The following is a 27,521-nucleotide window of genomic DNA, read 5'->3' as shown; positions in this document are numbered from 1 at the left end:
GTGTGTACGAGAAAAATATTCAGGCAAAACTGGAAGGCTCATATCATAACCGGGCAGTTTTCGAATCAATAAAGTGACGCATGCGCGTTATTGCGTCTTTGTTGTTTTGACCAACACAAGAATGTGGCCAGGAACTGGGAACAAGGATCTATTTTCCTGAACTTTGGTAGGAAATTGCCTTAAGACAGAGAAGAGCAGCCTTACATAAAGGATCTTATGTGAGTTTTGCTTTACTCCCCAAATGTTATTCCAGCATTTCAATCTTTCTTCTTTTCCACTGAAATGGAAGTTGTAGCATACAAGTGTTGCATAAATTGTTGTGCCCTGTTGCACCCTGTTGCTGTTTTGACTTGTTTCTGTTTTGTGTGAAAGATACATGCATGAGCTGCCTGTTGACAGCATATGCAATACGTTTTGCAAATACAAACTGTCGCTTATTGCAAAGCATTCCTTGTCAGTGTCAGTGTCTGTCCATCTCTGTCCTATGTGTTCGGTCCCTGTTTGGCCAGCTGGTGTTGCTGACTATTCTATTCCCTCCTCCATCTTGTAGCACCTTAGCCCCAGTGTGTCTTCCAGCTTCCCGGGCTGCCATGTACACTCACCTAAAGGATTATTAGGAACACCTGTTCAATTTCTCATTAATGCAATTATCTAATCAACCAATCACATGGCAGTTGCTTCAATACATTTAGGGGTGTGGTCCTGGTCAAGACAATCTTCTGAACTCCAAACTGAATGTCAGAATGGGAAAGAAAGGTGATTTAAGCAATTTTGAGTGTGGCATGGTTGTTGGTGCCAGACGGGCCAGTCTGAGTATTTCACAATCTGCTCAGTTACTGGGATTTTCACACACAACCATTTCTAGGGTTTACAAAAAATGGTGTGCAAAGGGAAAAACATCCAGTATGCGGCAGTCCTGTGGGCGAAAATGCCTTGTCGATGCTAGAGGTCAGAGGAGAATGGGCCGATTGATTCAAGCTGATAGAAGAGCAACTTTGATTGAAATAACCACTCGTTACAACCGAGGTAAGCAGCAAAGCATTTGTGAAGCCACAACACGCACAACCTTGAGGCGGATGGGCTACAACAGCAAAAGACCCCACCGGGTACCACTCATCTCCACAACAAATAGGAAAAAGAGGCTACAATTTGCACGAGCTCACCAAAATTGGACAGTTGAAGACTGGAAAAATGTTGCCTGGTCTGATGAGTCTCGATTTCTGTTGAGACATTCAAATGGTAGAGTCAGAATTTGGCGTAAACAGAATGAGAACATGGATCCATCATGCCTTATTACCACTGTGCAGGCTGGTGGTGGTGGTGTAATGATGTGGGGGATGTTTTCTTGGCACACTTTAGGCCCCTTAGTGCCAATTGGGCATCGTTTAAATGCCACGGCCTACCTGAGCATTGTTTCTGACCATGTCCATCCCTTTATGACCACCATGTACCCATCCTCTGATGGCTACTTCCAGCAGGATAATGCACCATGTCACAAAGCTCGAATCATTTCAAATTGGTTTCTTGAACATGACAATGAGTTCACTATACTAAAAGGGCCCCCACAGTCACCAGATCTCAACCCAATAGAGCATCTTTGGGATGTGGTGGAACGGGAGATTCGTGCCCTGGATGTGCATCCCACAAATCTCCATCAACTGCAAGATGCTATCCTATCAATATGGACCAACATTTCTAAAGAATGCTTTCAGCACCTTGTTGAATCAATGCCACGTAGAATTAAGGCAGTTCTGAAGGCGAAAGGGGGTCAAACACCGTATTAGTATGGTGTTCCTAATAAGAACATAAGAACATAAGAACATAAGAACTATACAAACGAGAGGAGGCCATTCGGCCCATCGAGCTCGCTTGGGGAGAACTTAACTAATAGCTCAGAGTTGTTAAAATCTTATCTAGCTCTGATTTAAAGGAACCCAAGGATTCAGCTTGCACTACGTTATCAGGAAGACTATTCCATACTCTGACTACACGCTGTGTAAAGAAGTGCTTCCTTAAATCCAGTTTGAAATGTTCTCCCGCTAATTTCCACCTATGGCCACGAGTTCTTGTATTTGAACTAATGCTGAAGTAACTATTCGGTTGAACAGCATCCAAACCTGTTAGAATCTTATAGACCTGGATCATGTCCCCCCTCAGTCTCCTTTGCTTGAGGCTGAACAGATTTAGCTCAAATAACCTTTCCTCGTATGACATTCCTCTAAGACCAGGAATCATTCTTGTGGCCCTACGCTGCACCTTTTCTAAGGCCGCTATGTCCTTTTTAAGATATGGTGACCAAACCTGTACACAATATTCTAGGTGAGGTCTCACCAAGGAATTGTATAATCTTAGCATTACCTCCCTTGACTTAAACTCCACACACCTGGAGATGTACCCCAACATCCTATTGGCCTTTTTTATTGCTTCCCCACACTGGCGAGAATGAGACATGGAAGCATCAACATACACACCAAGGTCTTTCTCATAATCAGCTACCTTTATTTCAGTAGGTCCCATAAAATACCTGTACTTTATATTTCTGCTCCCTACATGGAGTACCTTACATTTGTCTATGTTAAATTTCATCTGCCAGGTGTCAGCCCAGTCACTAATTAAATTAAGATCCCGCTGTAGCTGCTGAGCCGCTAGTTCAGTATCTGCTACACCACCCACCTTGGTGTCATCTGCAAATTTCACCAGTTTACTGTATATATTGGTGTCTATATCATTTATGTAAATTAGGAACAAAAGTGGTCCTAAAATTGAACCCTGCGGTACCCCACTATGAACGCAGGCCCACTGTGACATCGAGCCTCTTATAACTACTCGCTGCTTCCTATCCGTTAACCAGTTATCAATCCAAGTCGCTACAGTTCCTAAAATACCTGTCGCTTTGAGTTTAAGTGAGAGCCTCTTGTGGGGAACAACATCAAAAGCCTTTTGGAAATCTAAATAGATGACATCATAGGCCTTCTTATCATCAACTTCCTGAGTAGCTTCCTCAAAAAACTCCAACAGATTTGTTAAACAGGATCTACCTCTCCTAAATCCATGCTGGCTATCCCTCAAAATGTTATTTGAGTCCAGGTAATCTACCATTTTCTCTTTGATTATAGCCTCCATAACTTTACCAGTTATACAAGTTAGACTGATTGGCCTATAGTTTGACAAATTACTTCTATCCCCTTTTTTGAAAATGGGCGTTATGTTGGCATGCTTCCAATCAGAAGGTACCACACCTTCAGATAAGGATTTTTGAAACAGTAATGTTAAGGGTCGGCAAATAATATCCCTCATCTCTTTTAACACTATAGGTAAGATGCCATCAGGGCCCTGTGATTTATTTAATAATCCTTTAGGTGAGTGTAGTTCAACTGGTTGGGTACGTGGCTCAGTGGCCATACCCTCTGACATTCCCTCCTCCTGTGGCTTTATTAAAGCTACCGGAGTTCTGCCGTAAAAATCCCGCTGTGTGGTTCGTGCAGGCTGAAGCTCAGTTTGCCACCTTGGGCATCACACAAGATGACACCAAGTACTATTTTGTTGTCGCTGCACTGGACAACGCCACAGCATCACAGGTGATGAGTCTCCTCCAAGATCCCCCGGCGGACGGCAAGTGCAAGGCTTTTAAGCCGCTGCTGCTTGCTACTTTTGAACTGTCGGAGCCTGAGCAAGCATGACGACTTCTTGCCTTACCCTCCTTGGGTGACCAGAAGCCATCAGAGTTCATGGACCACATGCTGTCTTTACTGGGCAGACATCTGCCCTGCTTTATTTTCCATGAATTGTTTATGCAGTGGATGCCGGCTCCCATTCGCTAGGCTTTAGCAAGTTCCCCGCTTACAGATTTCCGTGAGTTGGCGAGAGAAGCAGACATGGTTTACATTGCCAACCGGCAGTCCTGCGCCATGCTGGTCAGCGGGCACCCCACCGATTCTACTTTTTCTGGCTCTAACACCGTTTATTGTTTTTATCATGCCTGTTTTGGTATGCGCGCCAAGAAATGCATCCCGCCTTGCTCTTTCAAGCCACCGGGAAACGTCAGGACAAAGCAGTTTGCTGTTTATTCTGGCTGGCGTTTTCTTTGTGACACTGGCGGTTTGATGAGCATTCTCCCAGTGTTACAGCTGGATAAACGGTCAGTAGAGCATGGTTTTCCCTAGCGGCTGCCAACGGTAGTCAGGGTTCCCGCGGGGTCTTAAAAAGTCTAAAATTCAGAAAGTTAAATTTAAGGCCTTAAAATGTCTTAAAAATGCCCCTCGTCCTAGGTCTTAAATTTTATTTACCCAAGTCTTAAAATTCTTACCTCCATTCATTCCCAAAAAGTACGGAGCCCCTAAGGGGACAAAGGAGGAGAAAAAAAACCCGTTATAACCCAAAACTTTTCTGTAGTAATGCAACAATAAAATCAAGTGACTATAGCGTACTTTTGGTCATTCAAGTGCAACTTCCAAAGCCGCTGTTTGCATGATGTGGTTGATCCCCGCTTCGCTTATTAATCTAATTTAACGGTTAAAGAAACTTTAGAGTTCATTGTGGTAAGATTTGATTGTTTAATTCATAATTAGTAATTTGTAAAGCAAGCCTTGGTAAAGTACATTTCAGTAACATTGCTAATTAATGCTAATCTGTTGAGGTTGATTTAAGCCTAAAGAATTGTTTGTTTTTTGTTGTTGTTTCATGTTTATAATAAATTAATATAATTAATATAAATCAAACGTGCATCCTCTTTTCTCACATGAAGTCCATTTATTCTGCATTTTGCATACATCCATCGATAACCATGAAGCTACCCAAAGTGCAAGGGGGAGCAAGCTGCTCGCGAATAAAGTTAATTACATCATCCAAGTCGGAGTAGTTTTTCCGTTGGAATAATCCCCTTTCACATAAAATCCTCTTAATCTGCCTCAGACTTATGTGAACATCATGCCTAGATCCGAGAACAAACTGAATGTCCATATATCGTAGACCAAGATCAAAGTAATTCGATTAAACGCTCCATGTTTTCCTATCAATTATGTTCCTTACACTGACTGATTGCTCATATTTACAGTTCAAAGTCACAACAGTTTTTCCTTATGTCGCAAAAGTTTTGAGTTATAACGCAAAGGTTTTGGATTATATCATGACCGCCCCCCCCCCAATAATCAGGGCCGGTATGCATAAAACGTCTCAGAGTAAAATTTCACTCTTAAATGTGTCACAATTATAAGAGTGACATGATTTTGCTCCTACTCCCAGACTTAAGAATAAGTGGCATGCATAAACATTCTTAAGTGTTAAGACTTGGTCTCAGATCCTAAATTATTTAAGAGAGCTGGAGAGGACTCCTAAGCCAGTTAGGAGTTGAATGATGGCAGCTGCACTACGCGCACCCAGACGGAGACCGCGCACTTTCCGTGAAAGAAAGGACGTACTGCGGATTTACGATGATAACGAGTTCATAAAAAGATACAGGCTTGATCGTGAAGGCATTATTTTTGTTACCAACCTAATTAGGAACCGGATACTATCTCCTAGGTCACCTAAAAATGCACTTACAGTTGAACTGATGCTACGTTTTTGGCAACTGGAAAAATATAATAATAAGAATAATAATAATTATTATTATTATTATCATCATCTATTAAAGCGAGGGTCATAAGAGCAATATAAGTAATGACACAAACCTGTATCTTGCATGCTTGCTTTATAAACTGTGATTTTAGTGCTGTGAAGCACTTTGGTTCAACTTAGGTTGCTGTAAAGTGCTATATAAATAAATGTTGATTGATTGATTGATTGATTGATTTCCTTTCGCGAGGTCGATAGAACATTATACGACCTTTTTTCACATTCCTCTACTGAACGCCTTGTTCGAGCCTCCTAAGCTTTTTTTGTCCGTGCTTGTAACAGCTGGGCCAAACTTTCGTCGCACTACCTCCTTCCATTTAAGCACCAACTGTGCCAAAAGAACCGTTTTGTTTGTCATCCAGTTTGGTTTTCTTTTAGGATCCAATGTCTTGCTATGAATTTTGCATTTGACCCATAATTTATACAACATGTATGTTTTGCGGGTGTGGTACCATCAGATTGGAAGCATGCTAATATAACACCCATATTCAAAAAAGGGGATAGAAGTAATCCAGCAAACTATAGGCCAATCAGTTTAACTAGCATTACTGGAAAAATAATGGAAGCTATAATTCAAGTGAAAATGGTAGATTACCTAGATGCAAATAACATTATAAAGGATAGCCAACATGGATTTAGGAGAGGTAGATCCTGCTTAACGAATCTGCTTGAGTTCTTTGAGGAAGCTACAAGTGAAATTGATCACAAAAAGGCCTATGATGTGATTTACTTAGATTTCCAGAAAGCCTTTGATGTTGTCCCCCACAAACGGCTCTTGTTAAAGCTTAAAGCTGCAGGAATTTTAGGAACTGTGGCAGCTTGGATCAAAAACTGGCTAACTGATAGGAAGCAGCGAGTAGTTATTAGAGGCACTATGTCACAGTGGGCCTCCGTTTATAGTGGGGTACCGCAGGGTTCAATTTTAGGACCACTATTGTTCCTAATTTACATTAATGATATTGACACGAATACATACAGTAAACTGGTTAAATTTGCAGACGACACTAAGGTGGGCGGGGTAGCAGATACTAATCAAGCAGCAGAGAGGCTTCAACGGGATCTGGATTTAATTAGCGAATGGGCTGATACTTGGCAGATGAAATTTAACACAGATAAATGTAAGGTAATCCATGCAGGGAGCAGAAATATACAGTACAGATATTTTATGGGTTCCACTGAAATAAAGGTAGCTGATTACGAGAAAGATCTCGGTATGTATGTTGATGCTTCCATGTCCCACTCTCGCCAATGTGGGGAAGCAATAAAAAAGGCGAACAGAATGTTGGGTTATATCTCTAGATGTGTGGAGTTTAAGTCAAGGGAGGTGATGTTACACTTATATAATTCCTTGGTAAGACCCCACCTAGAATACTGTGTGCAGGTTTGGTCACCATACCTCAAGAAGGACATTGCTGCCTTAGAAAAGGTGCAACGAAGAGCTACGAGAATGATTCCTGGTCTTAGAGGAATGTCTTACGAGGAGAGGTTAGCGGAACTGAATCTGTTCAGCCTTGAGCAAAGGAGACTAAGGGGGGATATGATTCAGGTCTATAAGATTCTAACGGGTCTGGATGCTGTTCAGCCAAATGACTATTTCAATATTAGTCTAAATACTAGAACTCGTGGCCATAAGTGGAAATTAGCGGGAGAACATTTTAAAACAAATTTGAGGAAGCACTTCTTTACACAGCGTGTAGTCAGAGTATGGAATAGTCTTCCTGCTATTGTAGTGGAAGCTAAAACCATGGGTTCCTTTAAATCAGAGCTAGATAAGATTTTAACAACTCTGAGATATTAGCTAAGTTCTCCCCAAACGAGCTTGATGGGCCGAATGGCCTCCTCTCGTTTGTAAATTTCTTATGTTCTTATGTTCTTATGTGCATCTATTAGTGGAAATTGATTGGTGATGTGCTAGGTAGATTTTCGTAGAACCAATTAAAGGTATGATCACAAAAAGGTATGTTGTATAAAGCTCTACATTAACGGTTTAATGTCGCTAATATATTCACCATGCAGCTACTCTATTGGTTGAACTCAGTATTTGGGGTGGGATTTTTTTTGTAGTCCTCATTTCACGACACTTAAATGCTGGCTCTGTCAGCACTTGGGAATTGGGCCTTGACTTTGCTGAAAGTTACTTTTAGCAGCTTTATACAATGCTCTTAGGTCCTACTTTTTGCTAAGATTTTTTTAACTCTTAAGTCAAAGTGTACTACCGTTCTTAAGACCATTCTTAGGAAGTTTTATGCATACCGACCCAGATCCAGCCAATATAACCCCCCCAGTAATCATATTTCCCCTGTAATGGGTGGAGACCTCGACCCCCCCAATGTTCCAGCCAAAGTTATGCCCTTGGTTATATCGCAGAGGTTTTGGGTTATAATGCAAATGTTTTGGGTTATAATGCAAAACATGACTTTTTTTTTTCTTCTGCCATTTTTTTTCTCCTCCTTTGTCCCCTTAGGGGCTCCGTAATAAAACTTTGTCCGCAGAAAATAAAATAGTAAAATGCTGTAAAAAATAATACGTTGGTTGTGTTTTCTGGTCTGCACCAGTGTCTGCTTGGTAATAAAACTACAAATCCAATTGCGTGATCACTACAGCTAGGCAAACAAACAACAGTTTGAGAAGGGTCTGGCTGCAGAATGTGCACTTTCAGCCACTGACGTCAGGTGCACGCTCAACCACAACAGGAAGTGCAAGGGAATCAAGCGCTAACTTAGTTCTTGAGGCCAATGTGAACGGTATGTTGTTTTATTATTTGTATTACTGAATGATATAGTTACAAGTTTATTTCATGCCATACATTATTGCAATGTAAATGTTTTGATGTAGTGCGTTAGTAACTTTTTTCTCTGATGACTGGAGTGAATTTTTTCAGTTAAAAGGCAACTACTAGCCAGTTGGCTCACGTTATCTTATCATAAAATAAACACATTTCTACTTTTACAGAGCTTTTTATGGAGTTACTTTGTGAATGTCTTAGTTTCCAGCATATAGTTTTTAGTTGTTCGTGTGACCTTGAGGAGAACGTTTCTCAGTCTCCTTATGGTAAGGCAAGGCAAGTTTTTATTATCATACACAGGGGTTATTTAATGTGCTTTATAAAAACAAGATTTTAAAAAGTTAAACCAAGACAAAAAAGCAAAATAGAGATGAAAAAAACTTATTTGAATAAAAATTGCTTAGAAAATCTAAAAAATCTGATTAAAAGTGCAGTATGTCCTGCCCTGCTGGTCTGCTCCTCCCGTGTGCCACGCCCCCTCGTTAACCACGTGTGGAATCCCTGTGTTTATTAGCTGTTTCTAGTTGTTTTAAGAACTATACAAACGAGAGGAGGCCATTCGGCCCATCCAGATCGCTTGGGGAGAACTTAACTAATAGCTCTGTACAGTGGCATGGTGGTACAGTAGTTTATGCTGTCGTCTTATAACGCGAAAGTTGCTGGTTCGATCCCCATAGCCAACGGGGAATTCATGTGTCATTATTACTGTGTAATATTATCTGATCTCTGTAAAATACTTTCAATCACATCCGTGTGAAATGTTCTGCACAAATAATCGTATCTTGTCTTTGCTATTTTAGTAATAAACTTTCAAAGTAGACAGTGACTAAACAAAATATAAAAATATCTTCCTGTTCATATTATTTTAAGAGATTTTTTTTTTCCAATTTCAGTCATTGCATTTCATGTTTGACCTTTGTAATATGCGTATGCTTTTATTTTACAGTAAAATACCATTATAACGGACTTCAAGGGACCTGGCAAAACAGTTTGTTATATCCTGTATGCCCAGACACAACTACAGGACACCATTTACTCATGCCACACCCCAGCAGACACATTTGTGGTATAGATTATTATATTGTACATGTAGTAATCGAACTTTACCTGACCAGATGTGTGACTATTAATAATCTTGACTACGTATCTGTGCTGGATATCAGCGGCGTTATAAGCGAGTCCACTATAACGGGATTTTACTGTAATTATTTTGGAATTAATTGGAATGCTAAGACGTGATTTTATAGGCTTTATTATATTGATTATGTAGCAATCTCAGCTCTGTTCTCCATATTATGGAAGTATGACGCAGAGAATTACTTCAGAAAAGATGGTTTTTATTCCCTGCTTTCTCGTCTTGCTTTTACTCACAGTACTGACTCATTCTCCCGCTAACTCAAACAAAATCATGTCATTTTGGTACACCTTACAGATTAACAAAATAATTCAATCAGATAATGTAAAATATTATGTGAGATGAGGACACATAATTCAACAGATTGCATGACATGAGTAGTAAGATCACGGAATTTCGTCCGACGGAACAATCTTTTGGGAATCTGTTCCCACACGTCGGATGTTCTTTGAGACAACGCTAAACTAAGCGAGACAGTTAACCTGGTACGAAGCAGACTTATTCACTCACCTAAGTTACCATGGTAGCTCAGCAGTGATTCATTTAAGACACGTTGATGGAACGGAATTTCCACTTAAATGAGCCAGACTTGTCGAAATAAGTCAGACTTCGTGGAATACCCCCCTGGACCCTGAAAAGCTGGCTATTGCCTGAGAGGAGTTTGCCACATTGGAGCATTTAGGGATGGTTCGGCGTTCTGACAGCCCCTGGTCTTCTCCTCTCCACATGGTGCCCAAGCCTGGGGGTGGATGGCGCCCCTGTGGAGATTGTAGGTGCCTTAATGATGCCACCACCCCCGAACGTTACCCTATCCCTCACATCCAAGATTTCTCTGCCCGTTTGGCGGGAACTGTCATTTTTTCAAAGGTGGACCTGGTTAGGGGCTACTATCAGGTCCCAGTACACACTCAAGACATTCACCATTAACTGGCTGTTTGAGTTTCTCAGGATGCCTTTTGGGTTAAAGAACGCAAACTTTTCAGTGTATAATGGACAGCGTTGTGTGGGACATGCCTTTTCTGTTTGTTTATTTGGACGACATCTTGGTTGCTAGCAACTCTTTGGATGAGCATTTGAGGCATCTCCAGGCATTGTTTGTTCATCTCAGTGCTCATGGGTTGATTGTGTATGTTAGCAAGTGTCAGTTTGGTGTCCCTTCTGTTGATTTCCTTGGCCACCGCATTACCTTGGAGGGGGCGGTGCCTCTCCCCGAGAAAGTTGCCGCTATCCGAGATTTCCCGCAACCAGTCACGGTCAAATCTTTGCGGTAGTTTCTTGGAATGGTTCATTTTTACCACTGTTTCATCCCTGGGGCTGCCCGCATTATGTTTCCCCTGTACTCCGCACTTAGGGGCGTTTCATCTAAGGCAGTGGTTGACTGGACTGTGGAGCGGTGTCAGGCATTCCATGCTGCTAAACAGGCCTTAGTGGATGCTACGTTGCTAGCCCACCCCTTGCCGGATGCTCCCATTGCCGTCACTACAGATGCTTCCCATGTTGCTGTTGGCGCAATACATGAGCAGCCAGTTAATGGTGAATGGCAACCGCTGGCCTTTTTCAGTCGCCAGTTACACCCCAATGAGCGCAAGTACAGCACTTTCGACCGTGAGCTCCTTGGTCTGTACTTAGCTGTAGTGTTGTAGTTCTCGAGACCGGTCTTGGTCTCGAGACCGGTCTCGAGACCAATTTTTTGTGGTCTCGGTCTTGTCTTGGTCTCGACTCTATTTGGTCTCGGTCTTGTCTTGGTCTCGACTCTATTTGGTCTCGGTCTTGTCTTGGTCTCGGACATAGCGGTCTCGATGGGATGGGGAAAAAAAGAGAAAACTGCACATCCTCACAGAACAGTATCATTATTTATTACGCGCCTCAATTCAAATGCAACCAGTCAGATGCATCCATTTCAAAAACGTTACATTTTATACATTTTCTCCACGGACACTGCCAGTGCTTCACAGTCCACAAACATCATACACATCGTATCATACATCGGCAAAAAAATGTCCGAAAATGTCCGCGAAGTCTATAGCATAGTTATAATTCAAATAAATAAGGTATTTTACATTGATTAGAAAGCACGGTCTTGGAGGTGCAAGTCAATCTGGAGGCTCATTCTCTTCAATTCAAAGCAAAGGATCATTACATAGCTGTATTCATAGTTTACCCGAGGCCTCTCTCCCTGGTATAAGAGACTTAATATGAACATCTTTCTGGTACATCCCATCTCTTTCCCTTGACGAGGTCTGATAAAATGGTTATAGGAGAGGATTGCTGAGAATATTATTTTCCATCAGGTCTCGTAACTATGACAAATCTGGGAGATTTTAAATGAGAGACATATGGACATACGGACAATGTAATTGAAAAGATAACATGAATTTGATTTAACGAGTAATGACACTTTACAGCAATGCCTTTTTTCTCTACAGTTGATCTGGGTAATGTGATGTCGATTCTAGCCCTAGTCTGTTTTCGGTCTTGGTCTTGGTCTTGGTCTCGACCAGTCTTGGTCTTGGTCTCGCCTTAGTGTGTCTTGGTCTTGGTCTTGGACTTGGTCTTGGTCTTGGTACCCTCAAGTCTCGGCAGTGTCTTGGTCTTGATACCCTCCGGTCTCGGCAATGTCTTGGTCTCGGTTTAGGCGGTCTTGACTACAACACTACTTAGCTGTACGCGACTGGGTTGCTTCTTGCCTTGCTTGTCAGCAGGCTAAGATTCAGCTGCACACCAGGGCCCCTCTGGCGCCATTCGCTGTTCCAGAACATTGATTTGATCATGTCCACGTGGATTTGGTTGGTCCGTTGCCACCGCCCTTTTGACCATTGTTGATCGAACGACTCGCTGGCCGGAGGTGGTGCCATGGTAGATGTGGCTCGGGCTTTCATCAGCTCCTGGGTCTCTCATTTTGGTGTGCCTGATGACCTGTCATCTGACCGCGGAGCACAGTTCACCTCTGACTTGAGGAGTGCGATTCCCCGTGAGTTAGGGATCACTCTCCACCATACCACTGCTCATCACCTACAAACTAACAAGCTAGCGCTTTCACCACTCTCTGAAGGTGCCCGTCGTGCATCTCTTCAGGGTACTTCTTGGTCTGACTGGTTGCTGTGGGTTTTGCTTGGTTTGCAGACAGCTCCCAAGGCCGACCTGCAGACTTCATCTGCTGAGTTGGTTTACGGGCAGCCTTTGCGAGTGCCTGGTGATTTTCTCCCAGATGCGTCAATTCCGGGACAGTTTTCGGGACACTGCGGCCGCTTTCGGTCCAACACCCAAGTCGCACCATGGTTTTCCACGGTCTCATGTTCTCCTGACACTTGTTTTGTTTTTGTTTGGCATGACGCACATCGTGAACCTTTGCGGCCCCTGTACGACGGGCCTTTTCGCGTGCTGCAGTTTGGGGACAAGTTTTTTGTTTTGAACAGGGGTGGTAAGGCCACCCGCATTTCTGTGGATCGTTTGAAGCCAGTCCATTTGGACTTGGATGCTCTTATGCCGCTGGATGATAAAATTTTCTGGGGGGTGGGGATAGATTGAACTGTCCAAAATAAACATCATGTCCTATATTGGTTCAAAACTGGACACATCATTTTACTCCCCCTGGATTTCGGATTTGAAGTTCACATGGAAGAGGAACTCTTCATAGACAACAAAATTTGTTTTGAAATTATCTATTATTAAAACTGCGAGCATAAAGATAAAGTTGTAAACCAATGGAAATGTGTCTGTCAACATGTCTGGCTGGTTTGTTGCAAGCCCTACCGACTCCCACTCGTTCCTGGTTGCACCTAGCTCTCAACTGATCACCCCGTCTCTCATGCGTGCACCATAATCCTAACCATTTTCAATCACTGGGTTTTGTTTTTGAACAGAGTTAGTTGATGCTCTTTTCATGTGTTCTGTTATTACAGTGTTCTGGAGGCCATATTTTCTGACCATAGGCCCCAGTTTATCACCAATGCATTCAAAACATTCTGCTTTCACCTCAATGTATCCCTTATTCTTTCTTCCAGCTACCACTTGCAATCCAATAGCATGATGGAGTGGACAAATCAAGAGGTTGCCAAAACCCTTTGACTTCTGTGCAACATCAACCCTTCAGACTAGGTAAAGTATGCCAGGAATGCCAGGGTGAGTGAACCCATCAGGTGAAATCCATGACTCCCTTCCAGTGTATCCTGAGGTGCTAACCATTTCTATTCCCTTGGAACTCTCAACCCAGTTCTGTCCCAATCAGATCACTGCTTCCATTGCTGCCCTGCTCTTGTCTTCTGGCCTGAGCAATGAATCTGGCTATCAACTTAAAACCTCTGCTGTAAATTGTCTCCAAGATATGTTAGCCCATTCCAAGTTGTCAAGCAGATTAGCTCAGTGACCTATCTCCAACTGCCGCGGATCTATCGTATCATAAGAACATAAGAACTATACAAACGAGAGGAGGCCATTCGGCCCATCGAGCTCGCTTGGGGAGAACTTAACTAATAGCTCAGAGTTGTTAAAATCTTATCTAGCTCTCATTTACAGGAACCCAAGGATTCAGCTTGCACTATGTTATCAGGAAGACTATTCCATACTCTGACTACACGCTGTGTAAAGAAGTGCTTCCTTAAATCCAGTTTGAAATGTTCTCCCGCTAATTTCCACCTATGGCCACGAGTTCTTGTATTTGAACTAATGCTGAAGTAACTATTCGGTTGAACAGCATCCAAACCTGTTAGAATCTTATAGACCTGGATCATGTCCCCCCTCAGTCTCCTTTGCTTGAGGCTGAACAGATTTAGCTCAAATAACCTTTCCTCGTATGACATTCCTCTAAGACCAGGAATCATTCTTGTGGCCCTACGCTGCACCTTTTCTAAGGCCGCTATGTCCTTTTTAACCCCCTGGGACCGGCGATCCCGCCGGCGGGATCTGACAGAATTCTCGCGAGACCGTTTAAATAACTCCGCGAGTTTTTGTCATATACACATTTTAAAAATACCCTCAGAAACTTTGGACGGTCTACTTTTCAAATATATATAGGTAGAAACTAAATATATTTTTACAGCTTCGTGATACGAATAGAAAGAACAAGAGTGACTGACTTAAGCGTCTGCGTCTCGAAGCGGCTCTGATCACCCACCCACTTGCAAATCGCGCTATTCGCATGATAATAACATGATAATCCGACAGTTAGTATTGGGTGAAGAAATATGTGAATACGCCCATTGTGACCGAAATAAACAAGAGCACATGTCTGGGTAGTGTTTACACTGATCGGCTACAATATAGCACACGGATACGTCTCTGCCGCTGAAGCTTTGCGCCAGTGTTGCCACTTTCAGCAGCGAAGCTCATACCTGTGTTCATAGCTCAGTGGGCTAAGCCTGTGTGCCTGCAATCACGTGGTCGCCGATTCAAACGCAGCGTATTTAGAACGTGAATAGCGATCTTCCGCTGAGAGCGGTCCTACACGCTCCCGACGCAAGTAAAACAAAGAAAGGTGACACGATTTGCTTTTTTGCCTATTTAACCTAATTTTAAAAACCTTAATACTTCTGACAATGGAAGTTTTGAAAAGAAGACAGATAACGGATTTAGTCAGTGTTTCTTTCATGATTCTACATAATGATTTCAGCGAGATATAAACTGAAATACACGAGAAAGATACGCGGTCGATGATGCCCTCGTCCCCAGAGCGTCAATAATAGTCACTGCATCATATTTATCGCTTTCTATATTTATATAGTCACAGTTATTCATTTTTCATTCCATCTATCAATAAACTGTGAAAGGGATTTTATTGTTGCTACTTTTCTTGCGTTTCAAACTGCCTTTCCAAAGTGATGGGTGTGGGGTGCAGTGACATTCCAGACTGATGGGCCATTGACAGTATGCAAACTACTACAGGTGTGAGGACACCTATCTCATCAATATTCATTGTGAAGACCACTGACTTTGAGAAAAAGAGTGTCACTCCAAAGTTCTAACACTTTAGTAATCAAACCATATAAAATTTCTGAATGTCACTTTCACCTATGTGTAGCCAACCCCTGTGTCTATAAGCTTCAGAGCTCAAAAGTCTTACCTAGAAATGTCTATAATGTGATTTTTTACAATTTCTCAGCATGTCTGAAAATAGGTTTTTGAAAAGTATATGTTTAAAGTTGATTTTAACAAAAAATTGAATAATAACATTCTAAGAGGTCTCAGATTATTGGTGCTGAGTTTGTGCTGAATAAAAGCAAATGTATCACTTTGGGATAAGTGTTTTTTAGATAGGTGAAATATTTTAAAATGTCAAGGCATGTCAGACTACTTCGAAAGTGGAAAAAAGGCCTCAGGCCCCAGGGGGTTAAGATATGGTGACCAAACCTGTACACAATATTCTAGGTGAGGTCTCACCAAGGAATTGTATAATCTTAGCATTACCTCCCTTGACTTAAACTCCACACACCTGGAGATATACCCCAACATCCTATTGGCCTTTTTTATTGCTTCCCCGCACTGGCGAGAATGAGACATGGAAGCATCAACATACACACCAAGGTCTTTCTCATAATCAGCTACCTTTATTTCAGTAGGTCCCATAAAATACCTGTACTTTATATTTCTGCTCCCTACATGGAGTACCTTACATTTGTCTATGTTAAATTTCATCTGCCAGGTATCGGCCCAGTCACTAATTAAATCAAGATCCCGCTGTAGCTGCTGAGCCGCTAGTTCAGTATCTGCTACACCACCCACCTTGGTGTCATCTGCAAATTTCACCAGTTTACTGTATATATTGGTGTCTATAACATTTATGTAAATTAGGAACAATAGTGGTCCTAAAATTGAACCCTGCGGTACCCCACTATGAACGCAGGCCCACTGTGACATTGTGCCTCTTATAACTACTCGCTGCTTCCTATCTGTTAACCAGTGAATACCCGTGCAAAACTATCATTGAACTCATTTACTATATCAATGTCGTTTTCAATTATAAGACCCTTACTAGACATTTCATATGTCTGTGCTAAAGCCTGTCCACTACTTGTTTGCTGGCTAACTATGTCAGCAACTTGCATAGTTGGAACTATACAGCTGTGATGCAAGTGTTTCCCGAAACCATAGTTTGAATGAACGTTTGCAAACACTGTCGTTAAATTGCATAGTTCAAACTACAGCTCTCGAGCTGTAGTTAAAAGCTTACTTCTGGGTATCTATGTCATCAATGGTTTTAAATAGGTAGTGAGCCAAAATAATTATACAACCATAACTATACAACTATATATAATGTGAAGTGCTCTGAAAATGTAGTTGGAAAAGTACTTTTTATGTGAGCATCTGGTCATAAGTACAGTATGACTGTAGGGTAAATTGTTCAAGTCGGCAATTTTCTGTAGTTAGTATTAGAGAGAATATATTCTCACACTGTGCACCATACTGCATTACCACAGGGGTGGCCAATCTTATGCAGAAAGCCTGTAACCTACCTAGATTGAGAGTTAGAGGACTGATTGGGGAGGGGAAAGAAAACAAGAAAAGGGCCAGTGAAGGAGAAGGTTGTAAGGAGAAAAAGAGAATACGGCCATTAGGGTCTAAACATATTTTCTAACAACTGCTATCGTACTTCTAGGCCTGCAGGATGCATTTCATCATCCTCTACATGGCATTGTTAAGCTTCTGATTCCAACACCTCCCCATCTTCAGGCAGCTGGATGTTTGTTGTAACAGCCGTGTTGTGCAGCAGTGCAGTAACCACCACCATCACAGCACAGCATTTTGTAGGTTGCAGTTGCAGGCTACTAGCAGACTTGCTCAGTCACCAGAAATGCTGTTTCCACAGCCATATGGCTCTCCCTATGATGGCACAAGTGCTGATGCGAGCTAAATCTCTCTCTGTTAAATCTCTCCTCTGCCCCTGGGTTGGCTTGCTGGATGGGTGTGAGCAGGTAGAGGCACCAAGGGTAACCACTGTCTCCATTTAGCCAGAAGCCTGCTGCGATGAAGGTCATAAATGACATCTTAAAATTTCTTGATGACAAGCAGTGTTGTCTTTCTTTGTTTTTGGACATTGTTGATCACATAATTTTAATTGATCGATAGATATTGGTTTTTCTAAAGAAACAGTTGAGTGGTTTGCAAATTTTCTCACAGGGAAACCCAGGCAGTTCAGATAGATGGTTCTAACGCAGATTTATTGCAAGTTCATAAGAGGGTCCCACAAGATTCGATACTTATCCCATTATTGTTCAGTATATATATATAAATAACCTGGGATGGAACATTCCAAACTCAACTTTTCACCTTTATGCTGATGATACTGTGATCTACTGCTCTGCACCTACTTCTGCAAAGGCTTTTGAATATCTTCAAGATGCTTTTGACAAAGTACAGGAACAACTTTATCATCTACAACTCAGTTTAAATGCAGACAAAACAAAAGTTATGTTCTTCACCACTTCAAAAACAGATAGATTAGCACTGTGTGGGAAAATTTTAACGAGAGATGGTCAACAAATAGAATTGGTATCTAATTTTAAATATCTATGATTTTTAATTGATGATCACCTGTCTTGTAAGGAACACATTAAGTATGAAGCAAATTTAACCTCAAATTTAAGTCTTTGTAATAGGACACAATGATCAACCATGTCAAAAGCAGCACTAAGGTCCAGAAGCATTAGCACAGTCACGCTGTCAGCATCAGTTGCCATTGTTATATCATTTACGACTTTAGTCAAGGCAGTTTCAGTGAAGTGGAGGTCATGTTAACAGAAATCGAGAAAAGAAAAATTGATATTATTTGGTTGTTTAAGTAGTGGCATCAGCAATAAAGGAAAGTTGATGGAGTGGCCCAACGTGGCGGAGTCAGTTAAAAGTGTTGGTTACGAAATTCGCACGGTGGCCGAAATGAAAAAGAAGTGGTCGGACATTAAATTCGACGTGAAAAAACGAGTGGCTGCTCACTGTAAGAGTCTTACCACAGGAGGAGATAGCGGAATTCCCGGTCTGAGCTGCAATGATTGGGGGCACACTTTTATCAGGTGAGGGGGACTCCGATGTCAGTGCGGGTGAGTTTTTCTCGCACCATACTTGTTTGAATTACTTGCATGTTTATGAATAACAAGTAGGGCGTAGATGCGGTGTTACTTTTGTTTATTCTGTTTGTTTATTCTTACAGACAATAGTACAAGAAGTGCCCCCATTGCTGAGGACGAAACAGGCGGTGATGGTGCTGCTGTGCCGAGCACATCTTTGGCCGTTGGATGCACACATTCCCATGCCTCAGAAACCGGGGGGCGACCATCCGGCCATGTGCTGACGGAAGCTGTGCTGCAGTCACAAAAAGAAATCGTGAATGCTGTAAGAGATGTTGCCAATGAATTAAAACATCTAAATGATACGCTGTGTGGTATGAACAACACATTAAAAGAATTTGTTAAAAAATAAATGCGGTGTTTGGTTACCTGTTTTACATTCTTACTATTACATTCAAACGAAGTTGTAACGGTGTTCCATTTGGCTCAAAATTTGGTGGCTCAGGGTCAGGTTCATCTTACCTAAGCTCTTCAGATACTGGCAAGCCACGATTTTGTGCCAGATTATGTAACATGCCACCTGCGTGTACAATGCAACACACTTTTTGTGGACTGTATAGCAGCACCCCACCGGTCTTTTCCAGGCAGCGCCAATGGCCTGTAAGCTGACCTATAGTGTGCTATACCACCGCCCGAGCCCGAGAATGGGCATCATTATAATGCCACTCTTGTTCATATTGTGGGTTTGCAAGTGGTGTGAGAAACCACGACTTCAGTGGGTACCTACTGTCTACTAAGGAATTGTCAAATGGTTAAATCAAACAAAGCTTACAATATTGGGCCAAATTCTAAAATGGGATAAATCTTCTTACCGAGCAGCCAGCCATCACGTACCACCCCATTTTTAAGTTTGTTTCCAACACTACTGTTTCCGAGAATAAATAAATCATGGTTTGAGCCAGGCCATCTAGCCACAACATTAATGAGATGCATGTTCAAATCACACATAATTTGTACATTAATGGAGTGAAAGTGCTTTATATTTACATAAGCAAATCACGTTCTCTGAAGGTGCCTTTATAGCAATGTGCGTGCAGTTGATGGCTCCGATTACATTGGGAAAACCAGACATCGCTGCAAATTGCACTTTAATGTTTGCCAGTTCAACCACAGTGTAAGGAAATTTAATATATCTGGATGACAAGTAGATTATGCCGTCCTATACAGCTGGCATGGCGCGACTTAGTGTTGACTGAGAAATACCCGATTGGTCCGCAAGTTCTCGCTGAAAAACACCTGTGGCTAAGAACCCGAGAGTGGATAGAACTTGTAAACGAACAGGTATAGCGCAATTCCTCATCATCTGCCTTTGTAAAGCTGGCTTCAGTTCAGCACACAGCTCCAACTGGATAGCTCTTGGAAATCTAAAGCGACTTAGAAGCCAGTCACCATCATGGGCCAGGAAATCAGTATGATCCCTGAATACACGCTCTCTTCTAATTCTTCCATTTGCGATATCTTCTAATAACGCAAGAACAGCCATGGTAGTTGCAATAGTTCTTTCATTTTCTGCACCATTTTATTGTTACAAATTGATTACAATCAGCTGCCGTACATTTGTAAACAACATACATTTAATGTCGGTGTATTGGATAAAGTCAGCGTCATGATTGTGAGTTTAAAAAGGGAAACCACAGTAGCAATGACTTGCCACTGGGTGCTGTCCGTTTACAAAACTGAGCAGAAACATGCGTACGCCATGTCTGGAGCTGCCGTGAGAATGTGTGTAGCGGTATGGCAAGTTTAGTTTTCATACATCTCGACGTGAGTGTGGAAACGGATGTACGCAACATTTTTGTGCATACGTACCGTTTATACATGAGGCCCCAGGAATTTGTGTTTTTAGTGTAAAACAAAATTAAATTTAAGATATCAATATAATTACAGATACAGTGTAATCATCAACATGCATTGTCATACCTAAAAGTTATTAATTTTTTTCACTACAAGAAACATATCATTCTATTATGATGCTATTGCTATTTTTGAGTTTTTAATATTGTTATTGTTGTTATATGATTAATAATGTAATATCATCACTGCTGTCATATTTAGAAATAATATTGCAAAGTTTGTCAGTTTTTGCATGCTTCCTGCTGTGAGAGTTAGACCAAACACCTCTGGGACCATTGTAGTTCAAACTACTCTGGTACTAACAAAGTACAATGGTTTTGGGAAACAGTCATACGTCAGATGTTAGTTAGTCTGAACTAGCAAACTATGATGCCTCGTTAATACTAAGCCCAAAATAAATAAATCACAGGGCCCTGATGGCATCTTACCTATAGTTTTAAAAGAGATAAGGGATATTATTAGCCATATTTAACTTTAATATTCCAGAAATCCTTATCTGCTGTAAGGATTGATGATTGATGATTGATGAATACATGTACCATTACAATAATAATATATAGCCAAAATGGCATATTGAGATAAAAGAATGGCTGCATACAATTGAGGAAAAATATTATATATATTTACTAGCATTATTAAGTTTGATCAGGGCTCTCGAGAGGGGCGGCATGGTGGTGCAGTGGTTAGCACTGTTGCCTCACACCTCTGGGACCTCGGTTCAAGTCTTCCTGGGTCACGTGTGTGGAGTTTGCATGTTCTCTCCATGTCGTCGTGGGGTTTCCTCCAGGTACTCCGGTTTCCCCCCACAGCCCAAAGACATGCTGAGGCTAATTGGCATTGCTAAATTGCCCTTAGGTGTGCATGTATGAGTGAATGGTGTGTGAGTGTGCCCTGCGATGGGCTGGCCCCCCATCCCGGGTTATTCCCTGTCTCGTGCCCGTTGCTTCCGGTATAGGCTCTGGACCCCCCGCGACCCAGTAGGATAAGCAGGTTGGACAATGGATGGATGGAGGGAGGGCTCTCGAGAGACTAAGCAAGGAGTTAGAGTGTCTGGGTTTGTGAGTGTCCTGGATCAAAACTGAGATCCAGGCCTTTAATGACCTCTTGGGTACAACCATCTGCAGTGTGTCTGTTTGGAAAGAGCATGCTGATCATTGATTGATTGATGAAACCCTTTATTGCTGTTGCAATACACCATGTCACTAGTCACAAGTACCAGCGAAAAAACTGGCCATCAACTTGACCATACATATACAAACATCACATACACAAATAGGGGGTAGACAGGTCAGGAAGAAAGGGCACTATAGGAAAACTCAGAGAAACAAGATTACGTGAGGAGAGTGGAAGTGAACTTGTAACGGCCAAAGTTATGTTACATTACATTATTATGCAGTGTGTCCTTTAAGAGATTGATCGTTTCACGTATAACGTGAGCTGCGTGGTCATGACGTAAAATGACTACGTGACTACGCCAAAAAGAACCACTATGGATGAAGCTAGTTCTTTTCTTTTGTCTGTAACGCCACGAAAAAGAGTTAATCTCTCATGTATGAGAGGAGCGTGTTTGCCATGTACCAGCCATTAAATGTGTGGGACACCACTTTTCGCCTCCCATCTCCTTCATTTTATTAAATTAACGGGTTATCCGGATTGAAGCGTTACAATTGGCACCCGAACAGGGACTTGAACCCTGGACCCTCAGATCAATTGTAACACTGAAACCATGGATAGACTCAACTGTTTGCACAGCTCTCAAAGCACGGACCACGGCTTACAACACAGGACTCACGTCAGGCGATATGTCAGGCTACAAGGTTGCTTCATATGGACTAAGAAAGGCTGTGAAAGCGGCTAAGAGGCGCTACAGGGACAAAGTGGAGTCGCATTTCCAACACAGCGAGCCCCGACGTATATGGGATGGGCTACGGACAATTACGGACTATAAACCCAGCACTGTGAGATGCACGAAACCGGAACTAGCTGATGGACCTCAATGCTTTCTTCGCACGTTTTGAGGCGCCTGCTATGGTGGCTAATCAGAGAGCTGCATCCGCCCCCGCTGCTGAACCGGCACCACTGACACTTTCTGAGCATGACGTGAGGAGAGCTCTGAGGGCCACTAACTGCAGGAAGGCAGTGGGACCAGATGGCATCCTGGGACGTGTACTGAAGGTATGTGTTTCACCAACATCTTCAATGCCTCCCTGGCCAAGCAGGTGGTCCCTACTTGTTTTAAAACATCAGTGATTGTCCCGATACACCCGCCCAGCCAGCCTCAATGACTATCGCCCGGTAGCCCTGACGTCTGTGGTGATGAAGTGCTTTGAGAGACTCATGAAACCCTTCATCAGCTCCTTCCTACCCTCCAACTTTGACCCGCTACAATCTGCATACCGGACAAACAGGTCCTCCGGAGATGCCGTCGCACAGGTCCTGCACTCCACACTGAGCCATCTTGATGAGGGTTGTGGTAATTATGTGAGAATGCTGTTCATAGACTATAGCTCAACATTTAACACCATAATCCCCCACACCCTCTCGGATAAGCTCCAGGACTTAGGTTTCAGTACATCTTTGTGCAAATGGGTGTACAACTTCCTGACCGCAAGACCACAGACAGTGAGAGTAGGGGATGTGTACTCCAGTATACTCACGCTGAACATAGGGGCCCCCGAGGGATGTGTGCTTAGCCCCGTTCTGTACTCTCTCTGCACCGCGGACAGCACGGCCAGATACCCCACTAACCACATTGTGAAGTTTGCTGACGATACAGTGGTGGTAGGACTCATCTCCAGGAATGACAAAAGGGTCTACCGGTGGGAGGTAGAGGGCCTAGCGAAGTGGTGTGAGGCAAATAACCTCTCCATGAACATCAACAAAACAAAAGAGATGGTGATTGACTTCAGGAGACAAAGAGGGGAGCTAACTCACCCCCCAATACAGATCAATGGAACCCCTGTGGAGAGAGTCAGCAGTTTCAAATACCTTGGTGTCCACATCAATGAGGACTTCACCTGGAGCACACATACAGACTTCCTCATCACTAAAGGCAGACAGCACCTCTATCACCTGGGGTGTCTAAAAAGGTTCAAGATCTCCAACAACATCCAGATGAGATTCTATACTGGAGTCATCGAGAGCATCCTGACTAGCAACATCACGGTGTGGTATGGGAACCACACTGTACAGCAGCAGAAAGCCCTGCAGACGGTAGTGTGCACAGCAGAACGCACCATGAGAACCTCTCTACCAGCCCTGCAGGACATCTATGCTGAAAGGTGCAGATCCCGGGCCACCAGGATCACTAGGGACTCTAGTCATCACTCCCACAAACTGTTCAGGCCACTGAGGGAGACGCCTCTGCAGCCTGAAGTCAAGAACTGAACGGTTTAGGAGAGTTTTTACCCACAAGCAGTGAGACTCCTCAACCACAGCACATAACGGACAACGACGCACACACAGTCTTCTATTATCCATTTCCATAACTTATAAAATATTTATGGCACACCTACAGTGAGATTTATATCTTCACAGTGCAATCTGTATACAGTGCAATTTATACTTTATATTTATACTTTCACAGTGCAATGTTATGTTATGTATACTTATGTGTATTATACACTCACCTAAAGGATTATTAGGAACACCTGTTCAATTTCTCATTAATGCAATTATCTAATCAACCAATCACATGGCAGTTGCTTCAATGCATTTAGGGGTGTGGTCCTGGTCAAGACAATCTCCTGAACTACAAACTGAATGTCAGAATGGGAAAGAAAGGTGATTTAAGCAATTTTGAGTGTGGCATGGTTGTTGGTGCCAGACGGGCCAGTCTGAGTATTTCACAATCTGCTCAGTTACTGGGATTTTCACGCACAACCATTTCTAGGGTTTACAAAGAATGGTGTGCAAAGGGAAAAACATCCAGTATGCGGCAGTCCTGTGGGCTTGTGGTGAAGCCACAACACGCACAACCTTGAGGCGGATGGGCTACAACAGCAGAAGACCCCACCGGGTACCACTCATCTCCACTACAAATAGGAAAAAGAGGCTACAATTTGCACGAGCTCACCAAAATTGGACAGTTGAAGACTGGAAAAATGTTGCCTGGTCTGATGAGTCTCGATTTCTGTTGAGACATTCAAATGGTAGAGTCAGAATTTGGCGTAAACAGATTGAGAACATGGATCCATCATGCCTTATTACCACTGTGCAGGCTGGTGGTGGTGGTGTAATGATGTGGGGGATGTTTTCTTGGCACACTTTAGGCCCCTTAGTGCCAATTGGGCATCGTTTAAATGCCACGGCCTACCTGAGCATTGTTTCTGACCATGTCCATCCCTTTATGACCACCATGTACCCATCCTCTGATGGCTACTTCCAGCAGGATAATGCACCATGTCACAAAGCTCGAATCATTTCAAATTGGTTTCTTGAATATGACAATGTTCACTGTACTAAAATGGCCCCCACAGTCACCAGATCACAACCCAATAGAGCATCTTTGGGATGTGGTGGAATGGGACCTTCATGCCCTGGATGTGCATCCCACAAATCTCCATCAACTGCAAGATGCTATCCTATCAATATGGGCCAACATTTCTAAAGAATGCTTTCAGCTCATTGTTGAATCAATGCCACGTAGAATTAAGGCAGTTCTGAAGGCGAAAGGGGGTCAAACACCGTATTAGTATGGTGTTCCTAATAATCCTTTAGGTGAGTGTATATACTATTTAAAGTTGAACTTTTTATAAGGATTTTTTTTAGAAATGAGGAGAGTATGTAGGGTAGGCTAGGGCAATACTACAGTAATATTTTCATTAGATTGCAGTATGTTCATTCAGCAAAATTTATCAGAAGATAACTCCACCCAATACTAATATAACTTCCCTAATGTTATATATAATTATAATATAATAAATTATATTTACATTTTAATTACTGTTACGATCCCCCAGTCTAGGAGTTTGGGGTGTAACAGAATAGGTGTTTACTTACGCTATATAATAGAGCTTACGGCACATTGCAATTACATTTACAGACATACAAAGAGATAAAAAATGGTGGGGAAAGACTGCAAATTGGCATGAATGTGGAATGTGCAATAAATTAATTGCTGTAGTTTCAGAGTTATGTGTCACTAATAAGATTCACAGCATTCTGGTAAAAGCACATTTATTAACTTTCACAAAGCCAGTTGATCCATCCAGTACTTCTGCAAATTGTGCAGTTGGAGAGTCAGAGATGAGTATGGATTAGGTGCACAGAGGGGTTATGGTACTGTCCGAGCAATACATTACTGTCGACAGCCTCCTTTCTAGTTTATTTTTATGCAGGTGCCTTGCAGAAGTGCAGATTATTATGCATACCAAAATGGATATAATAGCATGTATCTTTTTTTTCCTGTACAGTGAGAAATATGCAATATTTTGTAACCTTTGTCTTAAACTAAGAATACATCCCAGAGAACTGGTAGCAGATGGAGGTGGGAGAACTGGGTCAATGGAGGGCAGTGGTTGAACAGAGTGCGACTGGAAAGAAGGGCTGTGATTACCTGTCAATTAGTGCTCTTCATCATCTCACAAAGGGCATGAGGAGGGGCTGTGCAGACCAAAGAGAATCGTACCTTGACTAACTCTTGAAGATTGAGATGTAGATAGATACACAGCTGGTGTTCCCTCCCTATAATTGCTCTGGCTATATGCCAATGCTGGGTAACACAATCACAGATGTTGCTGTTTGAAAACAAATGTGACTGTCTCCAGATTAAATGATGTATATATTTCATGGCTATATATACACACCAAAGAGCTCAAGCATTATGACCACTGCTATGTGAAGCAAATAATTTTGATGATGATCATGGGAGTAATGTGTCACGACACTGTGTGTGTAGCTCTGCTGTGTACAGGGCTACGTAGCCATGGATTAGACCTGTCAGACCAACACATCCTACATATGCTCGATACGTACCCATCTGTCCACAAGATGCAACAGAAAATGGTACTCACCAGACGAGGCAGTCTTCTTCCATTGCTCAAAGGTCCAGTTCTGACACTTGCATGACCATTCTAGGCACTTTTGCCAGTGGACAGGGATCAGTATGAGCAGTCTGACTGGCCTGTGGCTACACAACCGGGTATGATGCCCTGTGTGTTGTGGCACATAACTTTAATTGCAATCAAGGGAGTAATCTGCCCTTCTGTTGGTTTGTACTTCGCTCACATCCTGCATCAACAAGTCCTGGCCGCCCAACACCCTGTCGGTGGTTCATTGTTTTTCCCTCCTAGAACCATTCTCAGTAGGTATTCAACGCAGCTGACTGGGAGCACCCGCAAGCCTGACCCAGTGGCCATAATGATCTGGCCCTTGTGAAAGTCACTCAGATCTTTATCCCAGCCCATTTTGTCTGCATTCAACGTCAAGTTTGAAAACCGCATGTTAGCTGACCATCGAATTATCTAATAAATAAAAGTATATGTATGTATGTTTGTGTGTGTGTGTATCTATATATCTATATAATATAGACATGCATATATATAAAAACACACACACAAACACACATTTCATACCATAATTAAAACTATTGTTTAAAAATAAAATATTGGATTTAGTTTATATTTTATGAATTTTTATATACGTTTATACTTCATAAATAACAAATGGCAAAAAGAGACAAACAATTCACTTCCTATTGTCCAATGGGTGTTGTTCCATTTCCTTGTTGCTCAGTGTTTTCTGTGGGGTGTGGAACATGTCTATCCAGAGGAAATGACACCTGCCGTTTTTTTGAATGGACTGCAGTTTCATTGCGGTCTGCTGGGTATTGTATGGATTGGACGAAAGGCTACAATCTCTACCTGACCAGCTGAGGCATTCTAACCACAACAGGGTCCTCACATACATATTGGTAATGAGCTCCTCAGTGGCTGGCTCTGCCAAGGAAAGAATGTGATTGAAGATAATGAGAAAAGGCTGGGACGTTCAATGTGTCCCTTATTCACACGGACCATACGTCCTGGCTGCCTTTCACACCAGTTCCACAATTTTTCATTCCCAGGGTTAGGAACAACAT

Source organism: Paramormyrops kingsleyae, chromosome 14, assembly GCF_048594095.1.
Source record: "Paramormyrops kingsleyae isolate MSU_618 chromosome 14, PKINGS_0.4, whole genome shotgun sequence".
NCBI classification, from domain to species: domain Eukaryota; kingdom Metazoa; phylum Chordata; class Actinopteri; order Osteoglossiformes; family Mormyridae; genus Paramormyrops; species Paramormyrops kingsleyae.
Note: the sequence above shows the minus strand (reverse complement) of the source record.